The sequence below is a fragment of the Pinus tabuliformis genome, chromosome 4_2 (assembly GCF_031772625.1).
Source record: "Pinus tabuliformis cultivar Carrire ecotype Pingquan chromosome 4_2, CPIR1, whole genome shotgun sequence".
NCBI classification, from domain to species: Eukaryota; Viridiplantae; Streptophyta; class Pinopsida; order Pinales; family Pinaceae; genus Pinus; species Pinus tabuliformis.
In genome coordinates this window covers 73,837,097-73,857,225 of record NC_142304.1, presented here as the reverse complement: position 1 = coordinate 73,857,225, position 20,129 = coordinate 73,837,097, and positions in this window count along the sequence as shown.

The window sequence follows — 20,129 nt, the reverse complement described above, 5'->3', positions numbered from 1 at the left end:
TAGCTGATTAGTAGAAAATTCTACATGGTATCAGAGCACAGGTGATCAAGGAAGAACAATATAGAAGAAGCAATTTGAAGTTTATTATTCAAGATATAGATCTCAGTTCTTATCAGATCCAGTTCATTGATGGCTTTCTATGGTTTGAGGCTTGAGTATGCACTTTATGGCAGCTCAAACTATATAGCTTGGAAGGATCGCATGGAGGCAGTATTGCAAGATAATGGCCTTAAGGACTTCATTGATCAAGATGTCCCTAAGTCTACTGATGCTACTCAGGTTGCAGACTGGAAGAAGTGTGTGGCTAGAGCTAGGAGAATTCTCTTGGAGGGAGTTTGAAATCACATTGTTTCGAGTCTCCATGGGAAGGAGACTCTACATGCAATGTGGAAGACATTGAAAGATTTATATCAGAATAGCAGTGATCAGAGGAAGCTGGCACTGAAGGAAAAACTTCAAAGGATCAAGTGTGAAAAGGATGAGACAATCTATATGTACTTAAACAAGCTCACCTCATGCAGGAATGAGCTTGGAAGTGTAGGGATCGCGACCTCAGATGATGATATGGTGAGTCTAGCACTCCTTGGCCTTCCTAAGAGTTGGCATAGCTACTAGGACTCAGTTAATGGAAGGGAAAAACTGTTAGATTGGGAACGACTATGGTTGGATTTGATGTAGGAGGAGATCAGACGAAGCACCAGAGACAGTTCTTCATCCATGCATGATGAGGAGAACTGTGCCTTAGCGAGTAAGGCGAAGAAGGGGAAGGACAAGGTTTCTCTTTCCAAATCCAGTTCTTCCAATGATGGGAAGAAGGTTGACAAATTGAAAGTGTGATGCTTTCGTTGTCATGAGGTGGGCCATTATGCTGCAAATTGTCCATGGAGGAAATCCAAGAAGGAATCCAGGGAAGGATCTGAAGGTGAGGCACATGCTTCACAGTTTGAGTTGGACTTCACACTCTTCGCATGCATGGTTTCATCCATGGTGCGAAGTGGTGGTTTCTTGACAACGGAGCTTCTTTCCACATGATCGGCAATAAGAGTTTGTTCAATACTTTGGAGGAGAAAGATATCCAGATACTCATAGCGATGGGTAATGATGAGAAGTATAGTGTCTCAGGTGTAGGCATGGTTATTTTTCAGAGGGAGCATGGATCTCGCCTTACCTTGATCGATGTCAAGTATGTACCAAGACTGAAGAGAAGCTTGGTGTCGATAGCGATGCTGGAAGACAGAGGCTATGATATAGTCTTCAATAAGGGAAAGGTTTTCCTTAGACACATCATCACTAGACAGGTGAAGCAGATTGGTTCATGGGTCAAGAACCTATATGCTCTTGGGGTTCAAGATGCATGAAAAGCCTTAAGCAACAAGGCAACTGATGGAGACTTGGTGGTTGAGAGGGAGGGTATATTACCTCTCAACATGCAGAGCTAGAAGAAGTCTCAGACGATTATGGAGGAGCCACGATTGGTGCAGCAGCTTCAGGAGGTTGTGGAGCAGCCACAATAGGGAAAGCTAAGTGGAGATCGAGTAGAGATATATACTCATGTAGAGACCTCCAGTAGGGGGAACTTCGAGCTAGGTGGTGTTATAGACATTTTTGTGCCTAACAGCATGGAGCATGAAATGTCAATAATCTGAGGGATCCAAAGTCCCTAAACATGTTGTTCTTACCCTTAGAGGAACAAGGTCTGCAAACCACAGCACTGAGAATCAGTTCTCCACCCAAAAACACTCAAAACAGGCTATTTTTGGATCATGTCAGCTGCTCCACTGAGCATCTGCGCTGAATGTCAACTGCTCCTCCTTGTACCTACGCTGAAGGTCAAAACTAATGAAGGCTACCTGCGCTGGGCGAGATTGGCCAAGTGGCACAGTCATTCTGCAAGGTGTCAACTGCCCAGGAAGCTTCCAAACTGACACTTGGGTCAAGGAATTCGCCTAGTGATGAGTAAGAGGGTCTTGATCTCCAAGTGGAAGCAAGATTCTCCAAGTGGACTCAAGAACTGAAGATTAACTAAAGTGGGAGAGGACACTAGTCAGCTTCATGCCAGCCTCAAGCTGACTCATCCTTTCTCCAAAACCCTATATATAGATCTCTCTCATGAGGTCTAGGGAGGCTGGAATTTTGTGCAAGTAAGGAAGTGTTGTTGGTTTGTGTATAGAACTATTGGGTGTTTTGCTTGAAGGAGGTGAAGAGGAGATTTCTTTCAGCTGGGAGGTGTTGCTGGATTGGGCCCATTGTGGTTGTAACTCTCTCAGAACTTTACTTCTATTATCAATAAAGTATTTGAGGTTCTTCTATATGCATGTGTCTTTATGATGAATAGATGCTTGTATATTTGATTTATGCTAATCCTACAATCGATTATGGATGTATGCTTCTTGTAGTTTCCTTTTCTTGTGCTTTTACAGGATCTGTGTGCAGCTGGGCCGGTGAAAGAACAAGGAGCTAGGAGCAAGCGGCAAGGAGTGAAGACTGGATCGACTATTAAGCGCAAGATAACGGTTAGTAGATCATCCTTTTCTTCCCTCTCTCATCTCATAAAGAAGAAACTTTGAATAGCTTTGCATTCAGTTGTTGTTGAAGTACTATCACCTTCAGAGTGGGATAGAGGCATTCTGCATTAGATACTTTTCCCCCCAACAAATTGGCGACTCCGCTGGGGAGCGTATCTTGTTGGTTTGTTGTGTTTCTTGCTATTCATTTCATAAACAGAGGGAGTACCGAATCGAACTGTGTTTGAATCTATCAAACACAAAGTAGAGGGCAGCTACTCTAGCTCAGTTTTCTGGGAAAGTTTATGATTTGAAGAGCTGATCCACAAGGACTCTAATAAGCTCTTAGTGATAGCTTTTCATCCTCCTTTACATCCCTTAGTATGTCCTTGACTGATAGCTTCTGATTTGAGCAAAAACTGTGAATTTTTGAGCAATCTGTGACCCGGAAACCAAGACGGACGAAAGTCTCGTTCTTCATTGCAGGCTGTACAAAGGTTGTCTGCATTTCAGCGCAGTTCCCGAAGGGGCTACATGCGCTGAAGGTCAAACAGGCAGTGTTACACCTGCGCTGGACCAGTCTTGGCTTGAGCTACTAGGGTTTCCTGCTGTGTCTTGCCTTGTTTTCACTGTTGTTTTTTGCTGTTTGTTGCCAGTCAGTAGGCCTATCTGAAACCATCTTCCTTTGTCATTATTCCGCCTCAGTTGTATAAAGAAACTGTATTTGTTCTTTTGTATTTCTTGTGTCATTTACAGTTTCCCATAATGAAAGTGAACCAGTCTTGCATTGACCTCTTAGATCTAGACCTGTGATTAAGTGTCATTCTGATCTTAAGAGTTAGTTTATTTGTTGTTCACAGCTGATTGAGTTTGTCGCTTTTGTTATATGGTTTGAATTTATATATTTCTAAGTGTCGAAACAAGTGAATCGTAAGGTGTTTTTCGATTTTGGACAAACTTGTTTTCTTTCGCTTGAAATTGAATTCAAAGTTATACAACAGCTTTCTTTTTGTATTTCATCAAACATTAAGGAAGAGAAAAGAAATACTTGCATTTTTGCATTTTGCATTAAGTTTGTATGTTGATTTAGGGAAAAAGTGCATTAGCGAGTGCTCTTTGATCTGTGTGAAAAGGATTTTATCTCTCTTTTCCCTCAGTAGTTAAGATTTTCATAAGTCGAAAAGATTGGAAAAGCTTGCTTCTCATCTTAGACTGCATTTAGGAATTTGTATCAATACATCTCGTGGTGAACCTTGAAAGGCAAACTTTAAAAAAGATCAACTTAAAATATATTGAATGAACCTAACAACGCTTTGAAACATAATGCAAACATCTAGAGGTCTAAGCTAGAGACGTGTTCCGGCGTCGTTAAACATAGTGACTGTCGATCTCGACGAAGGTGGGTGATTCCTCCTGAGAGTCGGTGGCACTAATACGGACTTGTGCTCCCACGTACCGTCGCGTATATATTGGGAGACCCCTATAGGATCTAAGCCTTTATCCATAGGAAACCATGTCGGCCGCCCTACTGATCGCAATGCAGTGAACACAGCATTCACGAAGATCGACCACTCGTACCGTAAAACGTATTCTGTGGTTTTGCGAAAGGTTTGGCACACCCTCTGCCTAGATCTCCAGAGCAGTTTCTTTTGGCCTTTTTCAAACTCTATAACTGAAAAAGTCCAACCGAGCATTTGTCACTTCGGGCTCGTTAATACATCGAAGGAGACTAGAGTCATCTTTAGCTTTTTCTCGACTCTTAAAAAGTGAAAAAGCAAGTTGTGTCTAAAAGCGTCTAATAAAATTCATTCAATTCGGAAACACAAATTTCCCCTTTTAATATTTTAGTTGATCGAGTAATCCGCAATCGTGGAAGAAAGTCAATTGAAAATCCGTCGTTCGCGGAGGCTTGCGAGTCAACTGTCTTTGTCCCCGGAATCGAAAACAGTACGGGCAAAGCGAACTCGTTTAACCGGTTCAAAATCTCCTTTGAAAGTTAGAACAAGTGTTCCTACTACATCCGAGGTTCCGGTTACTCCTAACATTTCTGGAAACCCTGCCTCTATAAGAGAAGTTCAACAGCCACAGAAGGACAGTAATACTGATCCTAGTCTGGGGGCAAACACTTCTGTAACTGAACCAGTTCCATCTGTAACCGGTCCAGAGAGTTTTGCTCCTCAAACAATTGTCGTTGTCGAAGCAACCACTTCTTCGGCACCAGAAATATTTTACGGACCTGACGGTCTTCCTCTTCCACCGGGTTTGATTGCGATAGAGGAAATTGCAGAGGATCCGCAAGCAAGTACTCCAACTCATTTTGGAGTCGGGGTCACTCTATTTCCTTCATCAGAAGTTAATCCACCACAAGTGGAAGTTCCTGTAGAATCGCTAGGCAATCTATTGGATAGACTTAAAATGTCTGAACAACCGTCATCATCTAGGACTGTATCAAATGACACAGCGACAGCAGAAGCTCCTGCCGTCACTCCGACGATGTTTGCCGGCATACCAGCTGTCCCAACTAGTTCTCAACAGCTAGAAGGAGTCCACCAAGGGACTATTTCGACAGTGTGGTCTGTTCCAGTTTGTCCATCCGGAGTAATACCCGGCAACTCTTATGTTGAGACTCAACAGATTGATCCTCATGGAGGACAATCTGGGCCATCAATCCCTTTTAATTCCGGATTGCTACCGTATGGGGGGCAGTATGCCCTTTCATTACCCCCTCCGGGAGGGTATCCATACGTGATTTCACAACAATGTTCAGGTTATACTGGAATCGCATCAAGTAGTTGGGTACCCATGCTACCTCAACAACCAAGGATTGTATATTCTATGCAACAGTGTGTACCTGTGACGAACATCCCAACCACACCGGCTATTGTAACCGTGTCGCAAGTTCAAGCGATACCTGTTACATGTCAACCTCAGGTTGTAATGCAACAGTCGCTTGACCATGGGTCACAACAACAATCGCCAACTGGTGGGTCGACACAAGTACAAACGGGTACAATTACCCCGCACCTTGGTCCAATGGTTAGCATGGCGCAACAGAACATGGCGTCACAACCATGGCTTGTACAATACCAACAACCGCAGTTCCAACAAGTATACCAAGGTTCTGAGCAGCAGATCTTTGCGAATAGTGGACAACCGTATATCCAAAACGGTCAAAACCAACCACTTTACAGTGGTCAAATCCACCAACCGTATCAATCATACCAACATCAATTACATTATGCTGGTATGCAAAGACCCACTGCTCAAGCGATTCCATCGTACCCTGGTTACGCTTCGCCTAACCTGAATCAACAGTTACCATTCGTGGCAACTTTAGAGTTACCTGATTTACATTGGTTAACGAACGATCCGATTGCTTATGCCCCTTGGTGGCCAGCGATTCCTCATAAACTTCCATCTGACATTCCTAAATTCAATGGAAATCCAGGTGAAGACCCGTCGAATCACGTGATGACCTTTCATCTGTGGTGTTCGTCGAACACCCTTAACGATGATTCGATAAGACTTCGCCTTTTTCAGAGGACATTGACAGGTCCAGCGGCTAAATGGTATATAGAATTGCCAAGAGCCTCTTTCGACAACTTTAGTTCCCTAGCCACGACTTTCTTAACCCACTTTCAATTACCGATAAGGTATGAAACGGGAACAGAAATATTAACCAACTTCAAACAGACAACTGCTACCCATATATCTGATCATATACATGAGTGGCGTCGTCGTCGTAGGATGGTGAAAACATATGTTCCCGATCAGCTATTAGCTGAATGGTTTATAAAGTCGTTACTTCCGGCTATTACGGAAGATGTGGCCAAGGGGGGAGTCGTAACAGAGGAGCAAGTTATTGCTCGTGCACAGTATTTGGACTTGGTGTATACCCAGTCCGGCACACTCTATGAAAAAATACCTGACGCCCCTAGACCGGAATTTTCAATTCCTCCCCCTCCTAAATCAAATAGTGACTCTCATGCCGGTGATGGCGTGATTGGCACCGCAAACACGAAATCGATAAAGGCCTCTGCAAAGAAAGCCCGTAAGAATTCGGATCAAAATGCAAAAGCAGAAATTCTTGCTTCGGAAGTAAATGTCGTATCGGAAGATAAAGGCAAAGAAACCAATCAACCAGGAAGCAAGAAGAAAAAACAAAACAAGGGGAAGAAGAAAAAACAAGGTGAATCATCGCCTAAGGAGAATTCTTCAAACCCTCCTGGGAAAGGGAAAAAAATTTATCCATGTCAGATATGTGATGATGAGGATCATTACACAAGGAATTGCCCATTCAAAGCTGAGTTAAAGAGGTTCTTTAAAAGTTCCCAAACATCAGCTGTGTTAACTGATCTGTTTCCTAACCCAGGTCAAAATATGGTTGATAGTGGAAATGCTTCCCCGTCGCAAGTACTTATGTTGTCGGTTTCAAAACAGCAGAATGATGCTTTGATTTCGACAAGGAACAAAGATTATGGGAATCCTCAGGTGTCGAACGAAAAAGGTAAAGATCAACCGAGTAGTTCGACAACAACTTCGACAGAAGTTATAACGCCCACCATCCCTGAATTAACAATAAAACCGCCAAAGGGTGTAGTACATAAGTCGACATTTAATCCTCGCGCTAGAGCGGCGCAACATTATAACATAGTGGAAGATTTGGCCCAATCGCCATCCGCTATGTCGACCCTTGAAGTGCTGCAAAATTGTCCAACCCAAAGGCAGGCGTTGTTATCAGCAATTGGTGGGATTGATCCTAAGGATTCTAATCTTGTATCCTTTGATCACAAGGGATATGATCCTCAGTTACCAGCTCTGCTAGCTTTCCTCATTCAAGTGAAAGCACTCAACAAAACTGTTCACAGAACAATAATTGATGAGGGAGCCTCGACATGTATTATGTCAATGAGTTGCTGGAAAACCTTAGGATCTCCAACCTTGTCGCGATCTTCGACGACATTAAAGGCTTTCGACGGAAGGACTTATACCCCATACGGTATCCTTAATAACTTGAAAGTTGAACTAGGAGGAAAGACAGTAGAAATTGATGTAGAAGTCATTGATGGAAATCTTGACTATAACATCCTACTGGGTAGACCATGGATTTATGCCATGGCGGCTGTCGTGTCGACTTATTTTAGGAAGATCGCATTCCCGTTTGAAGGAGGGATCACGATCGTCGACCAACAGAACTTCCTCCCTAATGGTTCACAAGTTACAGGAAGCATTCCCATGATCCATGAGAGTAACCATTCAATTCAAGATATCGGAGTAGGATTATTGAAAGACCCCACATTAATGGGAACTTTCGCGCTACCACCTCCTATTTATATAGGAAATGTACCGTTTGTAGCGAACTGCAACATGATATCTTCCACGAAGGTCAACATGGATCATTCAATAGTTTTGCCCCCAAGCCCTTTGGAAATATTGTAGCAATCAATGTTTCAGGCATGGGAGGCGAGCCCAAATCAACGCTCGTCAAGCGTTTGGGTAGATATGTCTAGAGAGTACGGAACCCCACTAGATCCTTGGTCGAAAGTACATGGGACCGACGAAGGAATCTTACAATCAATGATGATTGAGGGGACACCATGGAATGATCACCACCATCGTTCCCTTCTTCCGGAATATGAAGAAGATACTCAAAGTGACCTTTATCACCCTTCAGTATTTGAATTCCTAACATCGAAGAGACTATAGCCATAAATATCTCGACCAACACAAATGTTGTAGAGAATATTTATGTCGGCAAAGGTTGTTCCCCTTCAGAACTGGAAATATATAACGCTCTTTTTCGCGAATTTAGAGATGTCTTTGCTTGGTCATATGATGAAATGCCAGGCATCGACTCGAGTATAGTTGAACATGAAATTAAAATGTATCCTGATGTCAAACCAGTAAGACAACGGCTTCGGCAAGTGCACCCGAAGAAAGCCGCTGCCATTAAGGCAGAAGTTGAAAAACTTCTCCATGCTGGATTCATCTACCCGGTTCCTCTAACCGATTGGGTATCGAATATTGTCCCTGTTATGAAGAAACAAGGGACGATTAGAGTGTGTGTCGATTATAGGGATGTAAACCATGCTTGTCCAAAGGACAACTACCCTACACCCTTCATCGACCAGATAATTGATGAATGCGCCGGATGTGAAATCTTTTCATTTATGGATGGATTCTCCGGGTATAATCAAATAAATATCCGCCCACAGGACCAGTCAAAGACTGCATTTATTTGTCCGTGGGGCACATTCGCTTATCGAAAATTACCCTTTGGTTTAAACAACGCAGGGGCGACGTTTCAGAGGGCGATGAATTATGCCTTCCATGACATCAAGAACATTGTTCAACCTTCTCTCGACGATCTTCCGGCTCATTCACGAAAGCGGACTGATCATCCGCAGCATTTAAGAGCGATATTTCTACATTGCCGACACTACAAGATAAGACTCAACCCACACAAATGTGTGTTTTGCGTCGGCTCTAGTCGTTTACTTGGCTTTGTAGTCTCTAAGGATGGGATTCGTCTCGACCCCTGTAAGGTTCAGGCAATCATTAATTTGCCTCCACCTTCAAATTTGCTTCAGATTCAGAAACTCCAAGGGAAAGCAAACTTTCTGAGGAGGTTCATTCCAAATTACGCAGAACTTGCTAAAGGTTATACTCGTCTTTTGAAAAAGGATGTACCTTTTGTCTGGGACCAGGTGGCGCAAGCTTCCTTTGATGCTCTGAAAGATTGTCTAGTAAAAGCATCATTAATGTACGCCCCGGACTATCAAAGAGATTTTAACCTGTATATGGTTGCAGCGGATACGACCATTGCGATGGTTTTAGTTCAAGAAGTCGATGGAATTGAACATCCTATCTATTATTTAAGTAAAAACTTAAACGATACAGAAAGTAAATATTCTTATGTGGAAAAACTAGCGCTTGCAGCTGTTCAAGCGATTCAAAGGTTTCGACATTATGTCCTCTTTCGGAAAACTACCGTCTTGTCAGATTGCAACCCCATGACTTATATACTGTCGCGACAGTTGCTTGGGGGAAAATATTCAAAATGGATAGCGATCCTTCAAGAGTTTGATCTGGAATTTGTAAAAACCAAATCAAAGAAAGCTCTAGTTTTCGCAGAATTATTATGTGATCTCCCGTCGTCATCCAACGATGAAACATCGGAAGAGTCAATCGTGGACGAAAGCTTGTTTTTGATATCTGTAAGCGATGAGTGGTATGGAGATATCATAGTTTATCTCCAAACCCAAAAATTTAGGTCTAATACCTCTCACTCAGAACAAAAACGTATACGATACCAAGCAAAAGACTACATGATCGTCGGTGATACACTTTACCGTCGTGGTGTCGATACAGTTCTGAGGAGGTGCCTTACCCATGAGGAGGCCGAAAAAGCCCTGAATGATTGTCATTCAGGCGCGTGTGGGGGGCATCAGTCTGGATATGCAACAGCACAAAGAATCTTACGAGCAGGATACTTCTGGCCAACCATGTTCAAAGATTGCATAACCGCAGTCAGAAGTTGCCATGCTTGTCAAATCTTTGATAGCAAAACCAGACGACCACCCGCACCTTTACAGCCGATAGTTGCTGTTGGGCCCTTCGCCAAGTGGGGCATCGATTTCATGCAATGTAACCCCACCTCGACCGGGGGGCATGGGTATATTATAGTCGTTGTTGACTATTTTACCAAATGGGCCGAGGCGATGCCTACATTGGATAACACTGGTGAAACAGCTGCCCTTTTCTTTTTCAATCATGTAGTCGCCAGGTTCGGCGTACCACAGGCTATAGTCACAGATCATGGGTCGCATTTTCGCAATCACATGATGGTTGAATTAGCTGCCAAGCTAGGGCTATCTCACGACAACTCTACTCCATATTATCCGCAAGCTAACGGACAAGTTGAGGCAATCAACAAGGTCCTGAAGCGCATGTTGCAAAGGATGATCGGGGTTCATAAAATAAGATGGCACCTAATCCTGTACTCGGCTTTGTGGGCTTACCGAACCTCGGTAAAGAATGCAACCGGGTTCACACCTTTTCAACTGGTGTATGGCCTGGAAGCTGTCTTACCGATCCAGTGCAAAATTTCATCGCTTAAACTCGCAATCGACCTCCTCCCCGGAACTTCAGAAGAAGAGGCTCGCTTCTTGGAATTAATCCAGTTGGATGAAACCCGTCGTGACGCCGCTTTGGCTAACGAAGCTCATAAGAAACGAGTCAAGGCTCAGTTCGACAAAAATGTCAAACCCCGTGTCTTCTCAGAAGGCGATTTGGTCTTGCTTTATGACCAAGAATCCGATAAATTGGGAGCAGGAAAATTCAAGTCCTTATGGATGGGCCCCTATATTGTTAAAAGGGTGTTAGCAAAAGGAGCCTACGAGTTAATGGATTACGATGGAATTCCACTGGCGCAGCCCCACAACGGGTTGTACCTCAAGCGTTACTATGCTTAAATAGTAACCTGCATGCTTTTGTTGTATTTTGTTTTCGCTAAAGTATTTGTTCTGGTCGAGTGATCCACCTTTTTCATTGATGGCAGATGTCAAACCTTATGGAGACATGTGTTGGATATGCGGACGGAGCGAGTCGTAGTTCGCGGAACCTGTCCTCCGCAGCCTAGGCCATTTTTGATCCAAACGGCGAGTTAGTAAGTTTCAGAGGTGTATGTATTGGGCAATCAACGAACAACATCGTTGAGTATAGCGCGTTGATAGAACTACTCTCTGATGCCATCACACGTGGCATACGCCGACTAATTGTCAGGCTAGACTCACAGCTCGTCATACTACAACTCAATGGTATATATTCCGTTCGCAATCCAGCTATTTATCGCATGTTCCTAAGGGTTAAGATCTTGGAAAGGCGATTTGATTCGATTCAATATCAACATATTTCAAGAAATTTAAACACATTAACCGACTCATTAGCAAACTATGTGTTAGATAGACATTTGCAACATTTATAAAAAAGACACATCATCAAAGATTGTACATATGGATCACGTAAATCAACCAGAATAAAATCCGAAAATCAAAATATATAAGCTGTTTATATAAGTTCATACATAATGTTCTGTAACCAAGACAAAATTGGTCATGTGACCTGAAAACTCAAAAAGATGCTAGGGGGCACCCTAGCCTAATGGTGCTCATGATAGTACGTCACGGCCTGTGCAATCATGCGCAAGAGACGAGTCCATCGTCTAGGCACGCCAATGGTATGACGCTGCATCTGTAAAGGTAACTCGTCGATCTGTACATCAGGAAGGCCACGAGTAAGGCTCTCAACCTGCTCCTGCACAGCTGTAAGGGTCTCGGTGTCGTCAAGATCGCGGATAACAACTCTCCTAGCAGGCTCCCCTGCTGGGGCCGCAGTTGGCGATCTCGGACGAACTGCTGGACGAACAGGACCAATATCTGCATGCACCCAAGAGTACAATTAAAAGTCTTGATAGAATAAAGCACAACAACGTTATGAACAAGAACAATAAACAGTAATGTGGTCAAAGAGTTTACCAATGGCACCCCACTGCTCGCCATCCGGTAGGACCAAATCCGGATCGCCTCGGAAATCCATACCCACATATGGATACTCGGAAAATGCCATCTCCTGGCGCTCGAACCACCTAAAGAAGGCCTCAGTGAAAACATGTGGTCAACCCACCTCTGCATGCGTGGCTCGGTCGGAGAAGGCAAGTCAAGTATGATGTACTGAGGCTGCATCAGTGGGATTTTCTCCAAGGCAAAGGCAATCATAATAGAACCAAATCCAAAGTTCTTCAGCTTCCCGTCCTTTATCTTAGTCAATTGACTTTTCATCTGAACAAGTACTTCATCACACCAGTTGAATACTTTCGGTTGGAGACACTCCAAGGCGTGCTGCATATAGGACCTGTTGGCAACATGTAAAGCTGCGCTACTGGCCATCCTACCAATAGTAAATAGAATGGACCTGAGAGCCCGATCAGTAATCTCACGGATAACAATCTTGCCGTCTCTGCTCGGCTGAGAACCTTCCCTGCAATACTGGCGGACATAATCTCTGGTGGAATCAGTCCCCCGGGCCGTACCTGATAAGGAAACGAAGGCACCACGTCTTGACAACCCAGTCAAGAAGTACATGTCCTCTATGTTCAAGGGGATGGTCTTCCCCCTAATCTGGAATACTTGGTTAACAGGATCCCAAGCATCAAGCATATACTGCAGTAAAGAAATCTGTGCTCTCATACTAGAGATCCGGAAGAACTTCAGCAGGCCACAGTTCCGCAGCGCGTTCACCGTGACCGGGTCATGGAGGGCAATCATGTCCTCCTCTTCATGTTCTCGTTCTCGCCATGTAAGGGACATTTTTCTCAAGTCACCCTGCAAAGCAAACAAGAGAGAGAATGAGTTCCTGTTTTGATGAAGAACTGGCGAAAAAATCATCAAAAATTACCTTAAAGCTCAGTCTTTTTGAGCCCAGTGCAGGCAGGAAGTCTCCCACTTGCGCTGAGGGTCAGGCTGCCTTAAGGCAGCTTGACCTTCAGCACAGGTTTCGAAAGGGAAACCTGCGCTGATCCTAGGGCGCCCTGGCAAAACCCCAGGGGCTCAGAAAGGCTGGAAAACAGGCAAAAAACAGGAAAAGGAAACCATGAAAAGAAAAAGCTAGGGTTCAGCTCCTACCTGGTCCAGACGGCGCCGAAAATCGTCCGCATAATCTCCCAGAATCAGCTGGTGAAAATCAAGGGGGAAGAGGCAGCTCCAGAGCTCCAACAAACCAAATGCAAGTGAAATGGTAAATGAGAGGTAAAAACACCTTTTAATGGCTTTTTACATAGTACAAAGTGAAATATTAGGGTTATAATCTCATTTTCATGCAAATATTATCCATTTCTAACATAGTTTGTTGCAGCAATTGAAAAATACAGCACTACATTTGAAAAGAGAAAAGCTAGTAATGGTAAAAAATCAAAAGTTTGACCACAAATCGAGCAGTTTTAGCATAAAGTTCATGCTCGTTAAAAAATAAACGCAAGTTCGAGCAGTTTTAGCATAAAGTTCATGCTCGTTAAAAAATAAACGCAAGTTCGAGCAGTTTTACCGCGGAATTTATGCTCGTTAAAAAATAGAAAAGCGTGAGCAAGGGTTCCACCAGAGTTCAAGCTCATTAAAAAATGAACCTATCCTGGTAAATAACCATTGTGATCGTAAATTTATTAGCCATAAAAGCCTTGGTCGTGTTTTGCACCTGCCACCTCCATTCCATTTGGCCGATCATTCACCCCCATATGATTGTTTACCCATTTTGAGGAACAGCTGCGAAGAGTGATTTCACTTAGCCATCCTTGTGACACTGCCGTGATTGGAAAATTCCAACCTGTACCTGGAATCTGTTGCTATCCCTGTTTATCACTCGTTCCTCAAAAGACGAGTCTTCTTTGAGCTCTTTTCATCTGACTCGTAAAATATGAAAAGTTTGCCGAGTTTTGGCCTTCCAGCTCGTTAAAAGGACCGGAAGAGCTATCCCTCCTCTAGATTTTAATCTTTTTGGACCTGAGGGATTATTGCACAAAAAGGTCGAGCGCTTGTTTTATTCGGCTCGTTAAAGTTATCGAAAATTCATCCCTTTTGTATTGTTTTATACTTTTCCGGACTTAAGGGATTAGATGACGAAAAAGGAATTTCGGAGTTAACTTTCTGTACCTTTTCAGACTCTCTAAAAATGAAAAGGACCGAGTTGTCTTTGTCACTAGACTCGTTAAAATGATTAAATAGCGACAAACTTGTCTTTAGACGAGAACGAGTTTCCCTATCGCTAGGCTCGTTAAAACATAGCGATGGGCTTGCCCGAAGGGCAGGTTATAGAACAAGCATATGTTATCCTCCTCAAGCTTGACAAAAATAAAGAGGTACTAGTCAGAAATGACTGGGGAAAAATTGGGAGAACCTCAAAGCTTTGATGGTAGCAAGTCGCTCTTGAACATGACACTTTGTCCTCCGTACCACATCGGGTTGGGTTGTTTCATTCACCGGTCTCATCACCATGGTCCTCGCCAAACCATCCGTATTTGGGGTAATGCTACCGATCCATCACATTAGTGTCGTTATATGTTCAAGAGATGTGTTCAGAAAGAGTCAACCGTGTCCCATCCACTGCCATACATTATCCTTCATCCACCCATGATCGCCACCCTGAATCATATCTCACAGATTGTTTTCACCTCCACTAAAGTCATTAGCTCCGTTCCGTGTCACTGATGTGGGATTCATTAAGGCCCTCCTTTGACGGATCGCTTCTTGTCGACTTCAGCTCATTATCCAAGAAGTTGATCTAGGAACACCCCCCCAGTACTTTGAAGCTTGCATGCCTCAATGGAAAGTTTCTCACTTCCGGCGACAGGTATACATCAATGGCCTTCGACCAGAAGATTTTGCGTGGTGTTCTACGCCAAGTCCTTTATTCACACCACGTGAATTGTACTGTAGTACCTTGAGGGTCATTGTCATTATTGGGGATTCCTCTCGCGCTTGTTAACAGTTTACATTATTGACCGGTAATCAAGCGATGTCTTTCCATGTTCGACTTCAGTGCAATTCTCACATGGATCGACTTGTACTTAGAGTGAAGATCGAACGAGATTGAATACCCCGGATCTAGTTTCATCCATCCGGGCTGCGATATATATTCAGGAAATATAAAGACATTTGATATGTACATTATTGCAGCAGATGATCATCCTACTCAAAGGATGATAATTTCAGCAGAGAATTATCAGTCTATCATCAGACGGTCGTCTGTCATGTGTACCAAAATGAATTTATAACGCTGAGCATGGGAATGCCCGCCTCAGCTAGATCATGAAAGCAGAATGAAAAATAATGTATTGTATTGTATTTTATTGCGGGACACCTCTCAGCGATTGAATGAACTTCGGATCCTCCTAATAAAGCATTTCACCCGATAAACGACCTCATACTTTAGGGGGCAACTGTTATAGACATTTTTGTGCCTAACAGCATGGAGCATGAAATGTCAATAATCTGAGGGATCCAAAGTCCCTAAACATGTTGTTCTTACCCTTAGAGGAACAAGGTCTGCAAACCACAGCACTGAGAATCAGTTCTCCACCCAAAAACACTCAAAAACAGGCTATTTCTGGATCATGTCAGCTGCTCCACTGAGCATCTGCGCTGAATGTCAACTGCTCCTCCTTGTACCTGCGCTGAAGGTCAAAACTAATGAAGGCTACCTGCGCTGGGTGAGATTGGCCAAGTGGCACAGTCATTCTGCAAGGTGTCAACTGCCCAGGAAGCTTCCAAACTGACACTTGGGTCAAGGAATTCGCCTAGTGATGAGTAAGAGGGTCTTGATCTCCAAGTGGAAGCAAGATTCTCCAAGTGGACTCAAGAGCTGAAGATTAACTAAAGTGGGAGAGGACACTAGTCAGCTTCATGCCAGCCTCAAGCTGACTCATCCTTTCTCCAAAACCCTATATATAGATCTCTCTCATGAGGTCTAGGGAGGCTGGAATTTTGTGCAAGTAAGGAAGTGCTGTTGGTTTGTGTATAGAACTATTGGGTGTTTTGCTTGAAGGAGGTGAAGAGGATATTTCTTTCAGCTGGGAGGTGTTGTTGGATTGGGCCCATTGTGGTTGTAACTCTCTTAGAACTTTACTTCTATTATCAATAAAGTATTTGAGGTTCTTCTATATGCATGTGTCTTTATGATGAATAGATTCTTGTATATTTGATTTATGCTAATCCTACAATCGATTATGGATGTATGCTTCTTGTAGTTTCCTTTTCTTGTGCTTTTACAGGATCTGTGTGCAGCTGGGCCGGTGAAAGAACAAGGAGCTAGGAGCAAGCGGCAAGGAGTGAAGACTAGATCGACTATTAAGCGCAAGATAACGGTTAGTAGATCATCCTTTTCTTCCCTCTCTCATCTCATAAAGAAGAAACTTTGAATAGCTTTGCATTCAGTTGTTGCTGAAGTACTATCACCTTCAGAGTGGGATAGAGGCATTCTGCATTAGATACTTTTCCCCCCAACAGGTGGGCTGAGAGATCACATGCAGCCATACCTCCAGGTAGGAGGTGGGACAATATAGAGTGATCATCCCATAGAGGAGGGGTAGGATCCTTGAGGTACCCAACCTCTTGGATAAGACCTTGCTACAGGAGCCCCGATGTGGAGTAGCAGGAACTGACTGATTGGGTAGAGACAGATGTGGATGGAGCGGCAGAGAGAGTGACAGTGCAGGGAATCCCAGGACAGCACATAGCTAGCAAGCTGCAGCAATGCGAGAGGCACAAGTGTTTTGCACAGTGCTAGGTGGCAGAGAGAGGTGTGCAATGGTGCGAGATGCATGGAGATGTTGCAATAGCGCAGATGTCAGAGAGGGAGCACTTGTCAGCATCAGAGTATGTTCCTAGCCCAACAGAGTGGTCAGTTGGGAGTGTTTTTGTTCCAAGTGTTGTTGGAGCAAGTAGACCGGGTAGATGTGTTGCATGCAGAACATTCCAGAGTTGCAAGATTGGGTGCGAGAGAAAGCCTTTCTTGTTGAGAGGGAGTGTTGAAAAATGTGCAACAAGAAATGTTAAATTTAGAATGTGCTAAAAATAGCATGTCTAAAAATAGAAATTTGGCTAGTGAGGTCATTGGCCACCTTGGGTGATAGATGAAACTGCTAAAAATAGAAAGTTCTAAAAATAGCATTTCTGGGTCCCTTCCTATTTATAGCAGTCCCTAGTCTATCTATAGGAATTAAAATTAATTTTGGTCTTAACAGCAGTTGGAAATATTAATTAATTAATTTAGTTGAGTTAATTAATTAAGTAAATTCAAATTTGAAGTCTTTGTGAGCATGCACATGAGTTGTCCCACTGATTGAGGAATTTATCCTTAATTTCCACCACTGATTGAGGGAATAAGTATGAGTTCTATAATGAGAGAATCAGTTGACATAGTTCTAACTAGTCAAGTCCAATTAGATTATTTTAACAAGTTGTTAAAATAATAAAATATAGTTTGTTAATGCTGGCATGCATGTGACAACTATTATTCTAGATAACTGAGGATTCACTCATGGATAACTGTTGCATGTCAGTTCTGTCAGAGACCCAGTTGAGATCAGATGAGGGACAATGTACTATCATATGCTTGGATCTTCCTAGTGAATATTCCTTGCATGCAAGTGGAACTAGTGTCCTCAAGGATTGCGTAGTTGGACCTATGGTTGACAACAGATATGATTTGGGGCCAATTCACATATGTTTTGTAATTGGACCCCAACCAAAATTGTGCAAGGAAATAGGGGATTGGAGGACCTGTGGCCTATATATTGAGGCCTAGTGAGTCTATGATCATCATCATCAAAGTAAAAAGAGAGCAGGATCGCTATTGAGATGATTCTTTTTTTATGTTGTTGAGGATTCCCACTTGATTGATAATACAGTGTTGGGGTTTTATGCTGGTGCTTTCCCCGGTGATATATTCGGTGTTATGTGATTGATTCCTTCTTATCAGTTATATGTGTTCATGCTTGATGTTGCTCATGTTCAATTAAGCTTCCGCTAAGTTTATGGTAGATGTAGATCTAGTATTATGCTTTAGTACATTGCATATATAAGTTGGATCTGTAGGTGAAATTTCTACATGATATCAGTGAGCTAGCTGATTTGTAGAGAAAATTCTACAATTTATATATCACTTTAGTTAGCATTGGTATCATTTGCATTAAAGGTTTTATTGTGGGACTCCACGCTAAACTTACGTCTTCAAGTTGGGGAGTCCACAAAATAAGATGTTGTCTCCCCATTCAGATCTCTAAATTTGTACTATACTTTCAACTACTTTCCCACACCCAAATGATCTAGCCTTTGGTTGAATTAATGCATTTAAATATAAGTTGAATTAACTCTTTTAAATATATGGTTGGTCACAATGGATGTCCAAAATCTTTCACTATTTTTACTATTTCTTTCTTAGGGTTAAAAGTCTTTGGAATAAATTTAAGAATGCTTTCATATAGAAAATTGGCAACATCATCTATATCTTTAGAGTAGAGAAATTGGAAAACCCATGAGTTTATTCATTTTCCAAACCGAAACAAGTAGACATTAATAAAAACAATGATTTTTTCTACGTTCATAGAAATCTTCATCTTCTTTCTTAATCAAATGATTAATAGAAAGAGCAATTTCCCTCTTACATGGATTCTTACTATCTACTCATATATTTCATCTTATTTCTTAATCAAATGATTAATAGAAAGAGCAATTTCCCTCTTACATGGATTCTTACTATCTACTCATATATTTACTTGACAGCCAGTGTCTCCTATCTAGACACCCTTTATGGTGTTGGTTTGTTCATTGTAGCCATGTGGGATTGGTGTTTATAAGATGTTACAAAGTAAGTTGTATGTTTGACATGATAAGGATATCTCATTCACAAGGAACTTGACATTGGTTGGACATGTTCTCTAGGGCTCTTATAAGCACCAATCCCACATGACTACAATGAAACAAGGAAGTTGACATTAATTGGATGTGTTCTCTATGGATCTCACATGTTTATGTTTTTTGTCAGTTCCCTAACAAGGCTTGGTTTTGTCTACTTGAGTATATTCTATGGGCACACTTGTGGTCTAAGTATGGTGAGGAGCAGAGTCTCCAGTTTTATTCCTTGGGACAAGAGAACTATAGGCAAGGAAAAATGGGGACTTGGTTTGATTGATTTTATGTCACAAGGTTGTATTCTTCTAGCCAAGTGGGTGGTTTGATGCCATGTTGGAAAATGCAATATTGCGACTATTATTTCTAATTTTCCTTAACCTTAATAATTGCTTGTGAAATTTACCTTTCTTCTTTTGTTTTCTTTATTAGTTCTTCTTCATCAAACAATTATCAAAAGAAAAATAGTAAATACAAAGGATATTGAAGTTAGGCTCCAAGCCAGGGAAAAACCCCTTCAAGGGGAAGACCCAAAAAATCTCTTTTCTTCTTACAGAATTTGCTTCAAATGAGACAATCAAGACCCAAAACATAGACGAAGTTCTCCTCCAAGTACCAAGTCAGCCCTTCAAGAAACCCTTCCAAAAGGATCATATCAACAAGGATTAATTCTACATCAGCCAGCTTTTAGTTGCAACTTCGATCCCTAGCTTAACCCTGCAACTTCAACCTACAACTTTGATTGTTATGAAACCAGCTCAAGAAAAGATAGAAAAGATAGATCAACGCCTTAGAATTCAGCCTCTTCGAGGGGGAAACCTCCTTTGCATTACATAAATGAACAATTCTTGGATGATACAAATGAAAAGACCTCCTTTCTATATATAGGAGTCTAAGGGGTCATAACATAATCAGAGCCGACATAACAAAAATAATGTAAGGGCACAATAATAACAAGAGTGGGCTTTTATGGGGCACAATAGTAACAATATGGGCACTACATGGGTACATCAATATAATAATTGGGTTATACTAATAACAATAAGGGGTTACACTAGTAGTATAGGGGCATAACATGCCCCTCTCCTTCAAAAAGCGTTGTCCTCAACGCTTGAGTAGTTCTTGATACTTCTGTATAAAATTCTTGTCCTCCCATGTGGAATATTCA